The sequence below is a fragment of the Hydra vulgaris genome, chromosome 05, assembly GCF_038396675.1.
Source record: "Hydra vulgaris chromosome 05, alternate assembly HydraT2T_AEP".
Taxonomy (NCBI): Eukaryota; Metazoa; Cnidaria; class Hydrozoa; order Anthoathecata; family Hydridae; genus Hydra; species Hydra vulgaris.
The window spans coordinates 32499719-32517165 of NC_088924.1; the positions used below are offsets into that span (position 1 = coordinate 32499719).

The 17447-nt window shown below is 29.6% G+C and overlaps 1 long non-coding RNA gene across 1 annotated transcript; it reads right to left on the bottom strand.

Annotated features, from left to right (window-relative positions):
* Positions 1 to 15106: 15106 nt before the first annotated feature.
* On the bottom strand, positions 15107 to 16214 carry LOC136080790 (uncharacterized). Its single transcript, XR_010638644.1, has 2 exons — positions 15566 to 16214; positions 15107 to 15489 (listed from the first exon to the last, which is right to left on the bottom strand). It is a non-coding gene; the product is annotated as an uncharacterized LOC136080790 (long non-coding RNA).
* Positions 16215 to 17447: the final 1233 nt, after the last annotated feature.

Here is a 17447-nt window from a genome sequence, read left to right on the forward strand (position 1 = left end):
AATAAACTTGTTTTACAATAAAATTTATTGTAAAACAGTAATATTACGGATCGCATTTTCTAAGCAAAAATTAACACCCTTTGTTTTGTAACTGAATCTTAGGTTGTAAGTAACTGAATAGTTAGGTTGTTAGTGTTGTTAGTAATAATGTTTAGTTGTTTGTAATATTTAGGTTGTTAGAGCTGTGTTCAAAAAAGCTCTTGCGGATCAACCTTTACAATGTTACATTATTTAAAATTTAAGTAAAATATTCTGCTATATATATTTTGATTATAAATATATAATAAAATATTCTGTTTGTATATTTTGATTATAAAAGTTTGTTATAATATCCTGCTAATATATTTTGATTATAAATGTTTAGTAAATTTTTTTTTATATCATTTGATTATAAAAGTTTGTTAAAAAATTCTGCTTTAAAATATTTTGGTTAGAGTATCATGCCACAAATAAAACGTCGCATCTTTTATGTTGGGCTTGGCTTAGACCCAGCCAACATTGACAGACGGGTACCGTTTGGTTTTTGTCTGGGCTTACGGGAATGGGATTTTAACGGGTAAGTGTTTTGGTTTTCGGACGGGCGCCATATGGTAAAAAAATCAAGCAAATTTGCTTGAGTGGGTTTTATCTGGTATTTATCAGGGTCGAAGGATCTGGGGGTTTGATGGGTTTCCCATCAAGTTCCCAAAAGGTTTAACTTAATTAAAAAAATCATAACAAAACTTACTCGATGGTTGCCATTTATAATTTGTATTAAACGTGAAATAAATTTAAAAATTTAACTTTTATGCATTATATTTTTTGTATATTATATTTACATTGTAATTCAAGAGAAGTTGTTTTTTCGGTGTATTTTTTCATTACTATTATGAAAAAACTTATTTATTTTTTTCTTAATAAATTTACAAGTTTAACATATATGTTTAAAATACGTTCCAGTAACTTTTAAACATGTAGTAACTATTCCTTTGAGACACTGCATTTTTAAAATGATCAAAGTTTAAAGTTTTGTTTCTGCTAGTGATGGTAATAATTGCTTTGAGTTTAATCAAAACTTTGATTTTGTCAGAAACGTTTAAAAAGAGAAAGCAGCCGAATGTTGTGATGAATAGGTTATATTAGGGATTTTAAAACTTTTAAATCGTTTTTACAGATCCACTCTTTTCAATTGATTTTTCTATATTTTATACTAGCAAAATGACTGATGTTAACGAAGTTTACCCACCGTGAGATATAAATATTAAGTGTTTACATATAAATGCAAAAAATAACTTTATTGTTATGCATCTACCTCATTTTTTATTCATTGATATTTTTTGAGTTTGATCTAAAATCGTATGCTTGTAACATTACTAATAATACCATAATATACATAATATTATTATGTACAAGTCATATATTATTTATATATAAGTTTTTTATAAATATTAATAATATTATTATAAATAATATAACTAATATATTATATGTAATACATTATATATAATATAATTTTTATATATAATATAATATATATAAATATATATTAATTTATATATAAGCTATTATTGTTAATAATAAGTTATACTTATACTTGTAAATACTTATAATACTTAACTTATGTTTACAATATGTATAATAATATTATATATATATATATATATATATATATATATATATATATATATATATATATATATATATATATATATATATATATATATATATATATATATATATATACAGTGGGTTGCATAAATATAGTCACTACTTTGTTTGTGTGAAATTTTTTTTTTTCACAATTATCTTTGAAACCAACTAATTAATACGATTAAAAGCGTATTAAATGTCTTAATTAATTGATTCTCTATCGAATGGTATATAATATATAATTGGAACTCGTTAGGTTAATCAGTCTTGAGTAATTATTAATTTAATTAGAACATACTTGTAACTAAAATTTAACGACTTTCGTTGAAATATCTTAACGATATGTTATCCGAGCGATCTAAAATTTGGTGGTTGATTTCTTTCCAACTATATAAACTTTCTTGCGAAAATAAAGTAAAATTATCATTTTTATATCTTGAGTTCTTCGCATTGGTAATTGTTTGGTAAAATAAAAAGACAAAAATGGGCAGAAAAGCTGTTTCAGACAAAGTACAATCAGTGCCGTCTTAACGCATATGCTAGGTAGGCTGCAGCCTAGGGCCCCCGATTTTTAGGGGCCCCCAAAATGTGTCTGGATTTTTTTTCAAATTTATATAAATAAAAAATTATATTTCTAAATTTTCTGAAGAAATCATAGTTTGGGGGCCCCTCAAGAATAATTTTTTTCTTGATAAGATTTTTTTTAATTATTTTTAGAAAAGTATCAGTTTTTCAGTTTGGGGGCCCCCTAGGGAACTTTTTTTTTCTTGATAAGCAAAAATGCATGCATGCGTCCGAAAATAAACATAAATTTTCCGATAAGAAGTGTTAAATACAAGCACTTAAAATATCCCATTAGATTGAATTTGAAATTGCTGTGATCAACTTAAAACATCTGTTTTGAAAAAAAGTCATTTAACATGTCTAATCGGACTTATCAAAGTGGTGCTGCAAAGAGGAAAAAAGCCGCTAAAGCAAAAGAAGACATTTCAAAATATCTTCCTTTGACATCATTTCTTTTGGTACAAAAGTCAAAGCCTGTTGTGTCCGAAGATGTATTTCTTTGTCCAACTTCAAATTTCGTAAGCATTGATAGTGCTTTGTTGCCAAATGAAACTCTAGAAATTCAACAGGAACTGGAACCAGAACAGGAGCCAGAACCAGAGCAGGAGCCAGAACCAGAGCAAGAGTCAGAACCAGCACAGGTGCCAGAACCAGTACAGGAGCCAGAACCAGCACAGGAGCCAGAATCAAATCAAATTAAAACTTATCCAAACGCAACAACAAAAACTACTCAAGAAACTGACCCAGCATTGTGGCATCAGTTATCCCAAGAAGCTCAATCATTTTGGATTTCTAATGGCCCGTCCATGTGCCAGAACAATGATGGGAGCTTCAAAAATTCGGAAAGGTTGAGTTGCGGACAAAAAAGGTACTTATCAAAATCTTGCTTTAGACGTGAACTACACAATGGCGAATTTGTCAATCGTGAATGGCTATTATACTCACCTTCAACAGGTTCTGTTTTTTGCTTTGCTTGTACCTTATTCTCCAGCAAACACTCTAATTTTTCCACAACTAGATTTGATGACTGGAAAAATGCCTTAAAATGTATATCTGGACACGAGAATGGTTCTGAACATCACAAAAATATGCTTACTTACTCCAGTCGGCAGAGAGAAAGTGGCCAGCTTGACTCTGTATTATTAAAACAGTTACATAATGAACAATTGTACTGGCAAAATGTGCTGAAAAGAATTGTTGCAGTTGTAAAGTTCTTGTCATCAAGAGGATTGCCATTTCGTGGAAACAATGAAACCATTGGTTCAGAGCAAAATGGTAATTATTTAGGAACTCTTGAGTTACTTAGCCAGTTTGACCCATTCCTACATGAACACATGAAAAAACATGGAAATTCTGGAAAAGGTAATACTTCATACCTCTCCGCCAATATCTGTGAGGAGTTTATATGCCTAATGGGAAATAAAGTTTTGAGCGAAATAATTTCTGAATTTAAAAAAGCAAAATACTACTCAATCAGCGTTGACTCAACTCCAGACTTGTCACATGTAGATCAATTAACTTTTACAGTTCGATATGTTAAAGACTTGGCACCAGTTGAGCGTTTTTTGCAATTTGTTCCCATTCACGGGCATGGAGCTGAACATTTAGAAACAGTGGTTTTGAATTTTTTACAAGAAAATGAAATTTCAATATCTGACTGTCGTGGGCAGTCATACGATAATGCATCAAATATGGCAGGACAGTACTCAGGCCTACAAAAGAGGATTAAAGACAAAAGTGAATCAGCATTGTTTATTCCTTGTGCTGGACATTCTTTAAATCTGGTTGGCAACAGTGCAGCTGGATGTTGTTTAGAAGCAATTATTTTTTTTGACTTTGTTCAATGCCTCTAAAACTTTTTTTCTGCATCAACTCATCGTTGGCAAGTGCTTCTGTCTTTTGTTGGCAAAGGCAAAAAAATTGTCAAACAGCTTTCTGGAACTCGATGGTCAGCACGTGCAGATGCTGTGACTTGTCTGCATGACAGTTATGATGAGATTAAAAAAGCACTTGAATTTTTGATCAAGGACATAAGTCAGTCAAAAGAAACTCAAAATGATGCTCAAAATCTCATCACGAAAATGAACACTTTTGAGATTGTTTTTCTGACAATTTTCTGGAATGATATTCTTTGTCATTTTAATGAAACATCGAAGATTTTACAGAAAGAAAATTTAAACCTGGATGTTGCAGTTCGGATTCTAAAGTCATTGTTGCATTTCATTAAAGATTTGAGGAGTCAATTTGAGAATTACCAGGAAAAAGCCAAAATCTTGCTTCCAAACACTGACTACAGAGATTCTTCAAAAAGAACAAAAAAAAGAAGCCGACGTATGGCCTTCTTTGATGGTGAGGCTGAAGAATTGGAATTTCAGGGAAGTTATAAATTCAAAATTGAAACATACCTTCCTGTTATTGATTCACTAACATCAAATTTAGAAAAAAGAACATCAGCATATGAGAAGATCAATGACAATTTCGGATTTCTAGTAAACATTCAAACAATTGCCAATGTTGAACTAAAAGACCATTGTTCAAACCTAGCACAAATTTATAAGAAGGACATAAATGAAAATGAACTTTTTTTTGAGTGCCAGCAATTTAAATATTACATTTCAAAAGATGAACATTCATTTACAGAATTTTACTCAACATTAAAAAGAGACCACTTGGAATCAACTTTTCCAAATATTGAAATTTCCCTTAGAATTTTTCTGTCAATGATGGTCATAAATTGCACTGGCGAGCGATCATTTTCAAAACTAAAACTTATAAAAAATGAACTCCGCTCAACCATGCTGCAAGAAAGATTGAACTGTTTGTCGTTAATGTCAATTGAATCAGATGTTCTTTTAACCATTGATTTTGATGATCGGGGGCCCTAGTCTAGCCTAGGGCCCCCGATGGTCTTAAGACGGCCCTGAGTACAATGGCAAATTGTAGGTCTGTTAAAAGATAAAACAAAAAGCCAACGAAAAATAGTTCAAATGTGGAATGTTTCGCTTAAATGTGTACAAACAACGTTGAAAAACCACGAGCTACATAATGATGTCAAAGATTTCCCAAGACTTGGTAGGCCTTTAAAGTTATCTTCAAGAAACTAAAGTTATCTCTATCGAAAGATTAGACAAGACCCTAAAAATTCTTGCCTGGTAACGTTTGTGTTAGTAGATGGACTGTACAAAGATGCCTACATAAGAAAGGCTTAGATTGCTAAGCCCTGCTCGAAAACCACTTTTGCGAGTCTCAGATCGCCTAGAAAGATTAAAGTGGTGTAGAGAAAGACTTCACTGGTCTGTCGAAGACTGGGCCAAAGTTATTTTTAGCGACGAATCCAATTTTGAGGTAAAATTGCAAGTCAAGATTATTCATCAAGAAGCTGGCTGGTAAAAAGTTCAAAGAGTGTTTTTGTGTACCAAGGATACAAGGTGGAGGAGGATCAGTTGGAATATGGTGATGTTTCTTTCATAAAGGAACAGGCTCATACAATATTTGTAACGGCAGAATTAACCAGTACAACTACAAAGAGACCCTCGAAAGTAAACTTTTGCCAACAGCCAGAGCTTTTTACGGAAGACGACAACAATGGATTTTTCAGCACGATGGCGCTACGGCTACGAATTTTGCATCCGACTAGTTGAATCTATGCCAAGACGTGTTCGTGCATTTGTGAAAGTTTTTTCAAAAAAAAATCTTAAATATTTTTTTTTTGAAAAAACTTTTTTACTTATTTTGTTAATAAAACCACTGTTAATAAAATTTAAAACAATTTAAATTATTAATTTTTTTGTTTTCTTTAAATTTTCAAAAAACATAAAAAAAACCATATCAAAAATTAACTGACTCTATATTTATGCAACCCACTATATATATATATATATTTATATATATATATATATATATATATATATATATATATATATATAGAGAGAGAGAGAGAGAGAGAGAGAGAGAGAGGAGAGAGAGAGAGAGAGAGAGGAGGAGAGAGAGAGAGAGAGAGAGAGAGAGAGAAAGAGAGAGAGAGATTTTGCCAAAAAAACCAACTGCTTCGTTTTTTTTTTAAACTACTCTTTTTCTTTCTCTTTCTTACACTGAAATAATTTTAAAAATTTATTTTCAAGTGTTATTAATTAAAGGAGAGTTTTCATTCTTTTATTTAACATATGATTTTATTAGTATTGCCTAAAGTTCTTCAAGTAGCAGATCCCCACCCATTTTTTATTTATTTTTTTTTATTTTTTAAACTAACTACTTTAACATGTTTAACATTTAAACAAATATCACCTCAACAGTGTGTTTTTAGGTAATATTTATTAAAAGACTTTGTCATTCTACTATTTAACAAACCATTTATCTGTCTTGTTTTACAAGTTCTTTAAATATTCATCAAATAACTTTAATAATTGTTCTTTAATGACTTACTTATAATAAGCTAAAATAAAATTAAAAAAATTATTTAAAGAAACATTTTTCTTATAAAATACATAGACATCATAAGTAAAGGGTCTTTTTTGTTTGTTTTTTTATGTAGATATGTTTTTTGAGTTCAAAACTATTTTTCCTTAACATTAAAAAAATTTTTTCAACAGAATGAATGAAAACTAATTATTATAATTTGTAGAATGAATGAGAACTTTATAATTTATAAATGAAGTTTTTAATTTATAAATGAAATAAACCTTCAATGCAAAATTTATATGCAATGTATAAGTTTTTAATGTATAAGCAATTGCAAATAAATTAAATTTGTCAACATTTAATTTCAGAAAGTGGAAATAGTATTTTCAATCATATTATAAATAATATTGCATAAGTGTGTTGTAGTATTTTTATTTTTTAATTTTATACCTTTATGTTAATAGCATAAGATTATTAATGATGATATATTGTTGTTTTGGAAATCTTAATATACCAGTTTATCATAATTTTTAGTAAAGTAAATTTTTAGTAATACAATTATTATTATTAGTTTTTTTAATAATATAACTGAATAATGAAATTATTTTAGAATATAGCCATAATAAGGTATTGTAAGCATTAATTAAGCAGATTTCTAATCAAAATAGTCACATCATTTAGTTGTTTGATTAGAATATAGTAATGAGTAGTAATAATAGAGTAGTCTGTGGCCACACTGGGGGTAGAAAGAAAACATCTGTGAGCATTTTATTTAAGCCAGCAAGCCAGGTGAGCAAAATGGAGAGAGTTCAATGTTCTTTTTGTAATGATGTTATGTCAAAAAGTGGAACACGAATGGCCATGCATATTAAGAAATGTAGAAAATGTCCAGTTGAAGTCAAATACAAATTTTTAAATGATGACACAGTCATGTCTCAATCTCACTTCTACAGCTTTCTGCTACAAGCGCTGCTTGCGAAATAAGTTTTAGCAATTATAAGCAATTATACAAATATTCACATTGCCAAAAGAAACAGATTAACAAAAGAAAGAGCAGAAAAATTAGTGTTTGTATCGCAAAATTTAAAACTTGAAGCAATGGATAATTGTGCAACACACTAACCAGTTCAGCCTAAAGAACCAATAAATATTTCAGATAAATCTCATGAATCAATAAATGTTTCGGATAAAGAGTCACCTGAACAAGGATTTGAGTCACTTGACCAAAAATCAGTTTTTTCTGGTCAAGATTCTTTTGTAGTTTTAGATAAAAAACTTAAAATAGAATTGTTTCTTATCAATTTTTGAATTCAAATTTTGAAAAGAACAAATAGTTTGTTAACCATTTTAGCAATAGAAAAATCATTAATTTAACTCTATTGTGAACTCTGTTCACGCTTTAATAAAAATAGATTTATTTTAATATAATCTAATATAGAATCTAAAATACTCAAACAAAACTAAATAGAAACATTTTATATAAGTTGGAAATATTTAAAAAAAGTTGAAAGTAAATTAAAAAAAACGACTAAAAGGATCTGTAAAAGCCAAAAAACTCCAAAAAAATACGTTTTTTGGGTGAAAAAAACACGATAGCAAAAAACACGTTTTTTTTGCATCTCTCTCTCTCTCTCTCTCTCTCTCTCTCTCTCTCTCTCTACTGTAACATTTATCTAAGATGAATATGAAATCAACACGAAATTAAATTGGCTTCACAATGACACGGCAAATTAAACTTTGATTATTAAGAATTATATATTTTTATACTATTTTAACCAGTCTATATTAATTATTATTAAGAATTATATATTTGATCTTATTTTAACCCTAATATATCATTGCCGCTTTCATTTTAAGAGTACTCTTTTCATGTACATGGATTTCTTTTAATACAAGTGAGCAGTATTTATCAATTATGGATCAAAATTTTGTAAGTATCAGACGCAAACGGCTTCTCAATATTTTGAAAAAACATTGAGAAGCCGTATGACGTCACACTGCTCACCTAAATCTGCAGTATAAGATATATATATATATATATATATATATATATATATATATATATATATATATATATATATATACACAGTATAAGATATATATATATATATATATATATATATATATATATATATATATATATATATATATATATATATATATATATATATATATATATATATATATATATAGATATAGATATATATATATAGATATAGATATAGATATATAAAGTTATATACAATATGTATATATATAAAGTTATAAACTGTATATATCAAATTATATTCAATATAAATATAAACTTATATTTATATAATAGTTTTATAAAATTTATTTATCAGTAACTAAAGGAATGTTACCAACTTATTACATGAATCACAATCATGTGCTTAATTATTACAAGTACATTTTAAAACATTCAAATAAATGTCGATTGTAAAATTAAAAATTATATTTTTCTCCCTTCGATGGTGAAAATTACATTTTTCATCTGAAGGGTTTTATTAGAAATTGTTAGAGTTGTATAACATGTTAAAAATTAATTTATGTTATAAGACTAACAATATACTTTAATTTTTTTACAGCTCGTATTGAAACGAGATATTGTGTAAAGAGGTTTTCAAAGAAGTTGTTTAAGTAACAATGGAAAAACTTCCAATTCGTGAGATAACCGTGAAAGTATTCGATACACGATTAAAGAATCGTTTAAAAGTTTGCTTAATTTCGACTCTAATTTTAATTTTTTTTTGTTGAAATAAGCCAATCAAGTTATATATAAATTTGCTTTTTCTGTAAATTTAAACATTTAAACGTAGTTTTTCAAGATTTGCAATGGGTAAATCTCGTGGGACCCTTACAGGATACCCGGCGGGCATACCCATATGGGCCCCAGAGAAAAATCGTGGCCAAGATTCGGCGGGTTCCAGATGGGTTTTCCATATGGGTCCCAGTTTCAAACCCAAATGGGCCCCTTACGGTTTTAAAGTACGGGATTTGATTGGGACACATACGGGATACCCATCGGGCACACCCATATGGGCCCCATATGGAAACTGCGGTCAAGATCGGGTGGGATACCGTTGGTCTTCCCATAAGGGACTCAGTGGATGATGGGTCCCGTACGGTACCCATATGTCAATGTTGGCTGGGGAAGGACTGTTCTAAATGGCAAGAACATTCTTTCTGATAGAACAAACAATATTTTTTAGATGTTATTACACACGCTGCTACTCTCTCTGAGACAGCTGAATTATTTAACTTATGCGGCTTTTATTCTGTGGTGTAGAAGACCTCAACCAATTACTGAGAAACACAAGTTCATTGTTATCTTATTCTTTTAATAAGTATAGATCTTATTTTGTAAGCTTGAATAAGAAAAATATTTCATTAGAAAATCCAATTTTTCTAATGAAAAAACCAAACAGTAACAAACTAACTTTTACTTAATTTGACAAACTTTTATAAAAGTTAAACTGAATATGAATGTGAATATGAACAGTTGAATTTTTTCTCGTAAGTGTTGAACAAAACCTTTCAAATAAAATTTGTAGGGACTTTTGATACTACGTTTATTTAATAGATAGACTAAAACGTCGAGATTTAACTGTATAGCAAATGTTACTATAATAAGATACCTACTCTATTATAATTAAAAATTAAATTTAAAGATTTTTGGTTAAATTCAGGTATGCATAAGTTTTTTTTATAACCTAATGATATTTAAATATATTAGTTAATAATTGACTAATTACATTAATTAAACTTATTTAAAAAAATCCATTATAGAAAATTTTTCTAAGGAAATGTAAAAAATCTTTGCGAACTTCGGAAAGACATTAACAATCTAAAAAATGTCGAAAAATTTTATAAATCATTCACCATTTGTTTACAAATATTCCTAAAATTTCATCTCTTGTATCTAAATTAAATCCAAGAAAATCATTAGGTCCAAACTTTCCCAAAAACATTCTTATAGATTTTTACTATGAATTTTAAAACTATTTAATACCTCATTCATAAATGGGGCATTTCCAGATATTTTGAAAATATTTTGCGTTATTCCAATATTTAAAAATGGCACTAATCTTTCATGCACTAACTATAGATCAATTTCTCTTTTATCTAACATTAGTAAGTTTCTTAAAATACTTATGTATTCTAAAATGCAGTAAGTAAGTGTCACGTGGGTGGTGCAATTAAAATTTTTGCGTTTTTCGCCAAATTTCCAAAAACGAGGGCTTTTTTTTTTTTTAAAAAAAAAAGCCCTCGTTTTTGGAAATTTGCCGACTGACTGATCTACAAGGTCTACATTTGCCAATTGACTTGTCTAAAAAGGGTCAAATTTGCCGACTAAATGAACGAAAAATGTGGGAGGGGTCTCACCCCCTCCCCCGCACTCCTTTTCTCGCTGGCGTTTCAAGAGTATACTTTTTTCTAAACTTATTTAATTATTTACATGATTTTCAATTTGATTTTTGATCAAAACACTCTACTTGCCACGCATTAATAAGTATAAAAGAAAATATCAGAAAAGCTTTAATACTATTCATTTCGTTTGTGGTGTTTTTATCGATTTACAAAAAGCTTTCGGTAGCGTTGACCTTAGTATTTTGATTTCTAAATTAGGACATTATGGAATTTGTGGTATTGTAAACGACTGGTTTCAATCTTTTGTTTCAGATTGGAAACAGTTTGTAAGTATTAGCGGTTTCAACTCTAGTAATACATTTGTTTTGTGTGGTGTTCATCAAGGTTCTGTTCTTAGTGCTCCTTTGTTTTTAATCTACGTTAAACTAACCAATTCTGTTCTCTTCTCGTCAGTTCATCTGTTTGCTAATGATAAAAATCTCTTGTGTATCAACTATTCGTATCATTCTTTATGTAAAAATGTGAATTCTGATCTAAAAGATATAGTTCACTCTTTAAATGCTAACCTAATATGTCTAAACAACGAAAAAACTGTTTTTTTTTTCATCTGCGATAAAAAACTATTTCTATAAAAATGTTGAAATCAAAATCAAAATTAGAAATAAACGGCTTTATCCTTTGAGAATTATTAAATATGTTGGTGTGTTAATTGACTGTAGTATTTCATAGAACTTTTTTTTTTTTTTTTAGGTGCCCCAAGAAGTCCTAACTGTCTTATCACAGAGCACCGCAGAACTGCATTTAACCAGGAAGTTCACGCCTCCTTCCTTACCGTGACGGGAAAATTTGTCCAGAGCTCGTTTTGAACCTAGATGTCCTGCTTTGAAAGCAAGCTCTCTAACCACTGCGCCACGGCCGCACAAAAAAACTTTCACATTGATCTCGAGCTAACGGAATGCTTTCAATAATTCGTCATTATGTCAAGTTGGAAAATATTGTATAAAGAAGTTGCCATCGTCAGAGGTGGTTTTACAGAGGGGTGTTCCACCCCCTTCCCTCTCCCCCATACCAAAGAAGGTGATTTTTAAGTTATAGTCGGTTTTTTGACGTATTAAGTCGGCTAGTGAAGTATTTAACACAATTCAGTCAGGTAAATTTTAGTTTTGAGGCCTTTTTTTTTTTAAGGAACCACTCGGTACTTTTTAAAGATTCACCCTCCCCCCTCATTTTATTCGTGGAACCGTCTCTGGCTATCATCTCTACGACTACCCATTAAAATAGTAAGTTCCAGCCATTTAAATCAGATACCTCAAAAAACTTAATATTCCAACATTTTCATCTTTAGTAAAGTATGCCTATCTTTTTTTTTTACTTTTTAAATAAAAATTTACCATCTTTCATTACAAATTTCACTGAAAGTAGACTTGTGCATTCCTATACTACTAGAAATATATACAATGGAAAACTAAATATACCATTTTATAAAACCCAAAAGTATTGCAAGCATACTTATGTTATTCACAGATACACTGAAAGACAGATCTTTCAGTGCGTCTATGAATAACAAACAAGAGCCTTAAATGCGTTTTGAATGAGTTCAAAAAGCAACAAAGTAAAATACCTTTTCCTTATCTTAAGTAAAACTAATTTGAAAAAATTCTGAAAAATATTTTAACTTAACTTTTAGACTTTATTCTTCTTCTTATTATCAATACTATTGTAAAAATAATTTATGGAAAATAAATTTTATGGAAAAGAGTTGGCCTCTATATTTATAGAAGAATCATCAGCACTCCTTATCTATCTCTATCAAAATATAATATTTCACAAAATCTGGAAAAGTATGGTTTTAAATTTAAAAAAAGTTATTTTTTCTGGTATATTTATAATTTAAAAAATTATTAAAACGTTTGATGTTTTTGTTTTAAAAATGCTAATTTGATGTAAGTAGCAATATACGCAGCGGATTAGTATAGTCAAACGGAGTTAAACGAGATTAACTGCTCCGCACCCTTTTTTCCCACGCTTCCTGGAATTGTAAACTAACACCCCTAAAACTTATATGGCTTTATTAGTGAAGATCGTTGCCATGTAGAAAAATAAGAGAAGTTTAAAAGCAAATGATTCACATTTGTTTAATTTGCTTAAATCTTTTATAGAAGAAAAATATACCAAACTAGGTGCAGAAACTAAATTTGAAGAAAAATGAGTTGTAAAACAGAAGTTTCTGAAGTTCATTCCCATCCCTTCCTCTAACTGCTACCCCAGTAGCCTCCTGCTCATTCATTTGCGAAAAAATTGAACTATTTACTCTAAGTTTTTTGAAGCCTGGATTTTAATATAGTTGTTTTTTTATTTTAAAGTTCATTTACATTTCTACTATCTTATGATGAAAAAAATTTTGAATATTTTTTATGTCAAATAAACGGACGGGAACGTTCGTTTAACATCCTATTCTGAGGTGTTAAATAAGAGTGACGAAAAAGGAACCTCTTAAACGGAAAAGTAACTTAAAAGGGACCTTTTAACAAAAAATAAAGGTTCAAGTTGCTGTCCAGCAACATCATGATGTTGAATCATTCTGGCAAGCTATATGTGTCATTTTGAACTTAAGTATTTTTATCACACCTCTCAGCACTCCATAAAAATGAACTTTTTAACTATCTGCATTTTTTATTTTGACATCAAAAAATGTAATCTATACCAAAAATACAAAAAAAATTTTAATCTACTCCTTTTGACCGAATGTGAAAATTGCTCACGTATATACGATGCCAAAATAATAAAAAGCCCTATTAATAAGGAGAAAGATATTGTCAATAAAAAAAACATCTAAGAGTTTTACTCTTTTGTCAAATTCTGTTGCACTACTTGTAAGTTCTGATGTCTGTTCTTTATTCAGAAAGTTGTAAAAAAATCTGAACAACTTTTTTGCTTCTGTCTAACGGTGTTAGAACGCTGTTAGATATTCCATTTTATCAAAAATTTTCAAGTGACGTATTATTTCCAGATGATTCTGTTGTTTCATTGCTACAAAAACTCCCAGCAAAATTTTCTAAATCTCTGTATAATTATTCTGTCATATCTTAAAAATAAATTGTGTCTTTCAATTTCGTTTTAATTGTCAATAACCTCAAATAATAAATTAAAAATTTGGAAATCAGCCATAAATAAGTCCAATTTAAAAAAAAAATCTATAACTCATCCTAAACAGTTCAAATTGCAACATTATGGTATTAAATACAAATTATTTAGTTGAATTAAAAAGTTTTTAATTAATCGCTTTCAGTGTGTGTGTGTGTGTGTGTGTGTGTGTGTGTGTGTGTGTGTGTACGTGCGTGTGTATGTGTGTTAGTATCTCATATTCTAAAAAGACATTCCAGATAAGAGTGGAATACCACAGGGAACTGTACTATGACCTATATAGTTTTTAATTTTTGTTAATGGCATCATTTTTTGCATAGATGGAATTGTGGCATTAAGCTGTTTACAGATGATATCAAGTTGTGCCGATTGAGAAATGATTACAACAACATTCATCTTGTAAATACTTTAAAAAAATCTATCTATTTACTGATTAGCTAATTGAAATAGCAATCAGCAAATGCTTTTTTTTTAATGCTATGAAAGATATTTTTCATCAGTTTATTCTTATTCATTAAGCTCCGTTACCAATATTGAAACTGTTAATTTAACTCAGTATACACTGCGACCATTTTCTATAGACGCATGTGGATTATGTCTTAAAAACGTACTTAACTTTATTTTTATAGTGTATTTCATTAAATTATAAATAAAGTATCAAAAAATAACGAAAATTATCAAAAAATAATATCAAATTTGAAAAGAGGGCAATCATAAATGAATTAAGTTCAAAAGATAACCGACTATTTTCTATAGACGCAGTTCACATTTTTTAACATAACTATCCAAAAAAATGTTTTTATCACATTTTTAGTACTCGATTGGACCTCCTTTTTGCTCAATTACTTGATAAATTCGTTTTGGCATACTTTCCACCAAGTTTTCTAGCACTTTTGGCTCCATATCCTCCCAGCATTCTGACACCGCTACTTTTAGCTCTGCCACAGAGTTATATTGCTTCTGGTCAGCATAGATACGTCTTACAATGATTCCCCAGATGTTTTCAACAGGATTCAAATCTGGACTGCGAGCAGGCCACCACATTCGCTCAATTTTTTTAGCTTCAAACCAAGCTTTAGTCTCGTTACTAGTGTGAATGCTGGCGTTGTCTTGTTGAAAAACAAACTTTTTGCGTCGATATTTGTTTTTAAATGGAATCAAACATAATTTTAGCACATCCATGTATTCAGAACTTTTCATTTTGCAAGATGTAAATGCTAAATTTTACTTTTCTGTTGCACAAAACCCAAGCCAAACCATCAAAGATCCAGCACCGAAATTCCTTGTCAAAAAATATTTGGGTTCTTTCCTCAAATCACGCCAGTAGCCACTAAAACCATCAGGCCCATCAAGATTAAACTTTTTCTCGTCCGAAAAAATCACCTGATATTGAAAACAAAAATATTCAGCTATTTAGACATCTTACGTATTCATGAGAATTTAATCTAAAATTTCTTACTTGTTCCCAAACGCGTGCCATGTTTTCACGGGCGAATTCCATCCATTTCTGTTTGTGAACGAGCTTTAAATTTGGTGCTTTATTCATTTTTGATCGTACTATGTGTGGGATGTCTTTAAGAACTTTTCTAGTCGTCTCCTAGCAAACATTTAAACCCAAATTCAAACTTCTTGATGAATTTGATGCGAGTCGAACAATTCTTCGTTTTTCACGGTCTGAAACTCTAGATTTCTTTGGTTTCCTCTTGATTGTTGCATAATCTGTTGGATTTTTCAAGAAATTACGGATAACGTGATCTGATCTCTTCAATCTTCTAGCAACTTCTCGATTTGGAACTTTTTCTCGATGATAAGCCAATATTTGACCTTTTTCAATATCTGTAAGGACCTTTCCTTTCGGCATTTGGTTAAGTTCAACTTAATTTCGACTCACAAGATAAAAAATACTACAGAATATAAGAAATTTGCGACAAAACTCGTAAAAACTTTAGTGCGTCTATAAAAAATTGCCACGTGAATATTAAAAACTTAATTATTTTAATACAATCAAGACAATTAATAATTAGATGCATAATGGATCATTGTTTTCTTACATACACTTATTCAAAAGTACCGTTAGAACAATTTGATTACCACTGTAACAATGTAAATTCGCCAAATTCTACGTGCGTCTATAGAAAATGGTCGCAGTGTATTGAAATTACCATGTTTTCTGATACAAAGTTCTATAATCGTTAGAGCAAGAAATTGATAAAAAAATTTTTTTACTATTCTAAACTAAACTTATATTTATCGAAAAATTTTAAAATTAATACAATAATTTTTTATTCATTTTTAAAAAAAGTTTGAGCTCCCTCATTTCGAAGGGGTTACAAATCTTAAAAGGCCATAATTGATGAGCGCTAAGAGATTATTTTACAAAACTAAAAATTTATCGATAAATATAAACTTGGATAAAAATAGTAAAAAATTATATACTAACTCGTTGCTCTCACGTTTGGGGCAGGTGTCATTAAAATTTTAGGGACTTTTATTCCCAGGCTTCAATCATAGCAATTTTTTGCAAATAATCCTCATTTGATATAAGTATAAACATATAAATATTAGGAGTTTTATGTCTGGAAGTCATCCTATAAGTGGATCTTAAACATCAAAAAATGGTGCACCCGAACCTGAATCAATGCTCTCGTATTTAAAATATAGCATACTCCCATATTCACTAATTTTTAAAACTCTTTGTCATTAATAATTCTCAACTTTTGTTAAATACGTATAAAGGTTATGTCTGGCCTAAACTATAATTTTTTACTCCAGTTTGGAGCCCTCGCTTTTCAAAGATTGAGCAACCGTCGAGATCCGTGGTTCAACGCCACCTCTGACAAGTTTTATAACATTGATGTGAAAGGAGAACTTCCTTTTAAATGCTCTTCCGAGGTGCTCTGTGATAAGACCGTTGGGATTTCTTGGGGCACCTAAAATAAAAATAAAAAAAACAAAAAACAAAGGTATAAGTTTCAAAGAGTACTAAAATCTTACCAGAATTGTCTGTAAAAGATATCATATTTTATACACTGATAACTTATCACCTTCAAACTCGAGTGCTATCGCATAGTTAAATTTGATCTTTTGATGATTAATAAAATTTTGGATTTATCATTAAAAGATGTATGCAATTTATAAAATCAATAAAATCTTGTTAATTTATACTTTCATGTTTTTTTTTTTACTTTTTCTAACTCAAAATATTTTACAAGAAGACGATCACAAATATTTACTTCACGTAATAATTACACTAATGATACAAAATGAATTTTTTACAGTGAACGAATTGCCAAATTATGGAACTCACTTCCTGGACACATAGTGACAATGACATTGTAGTT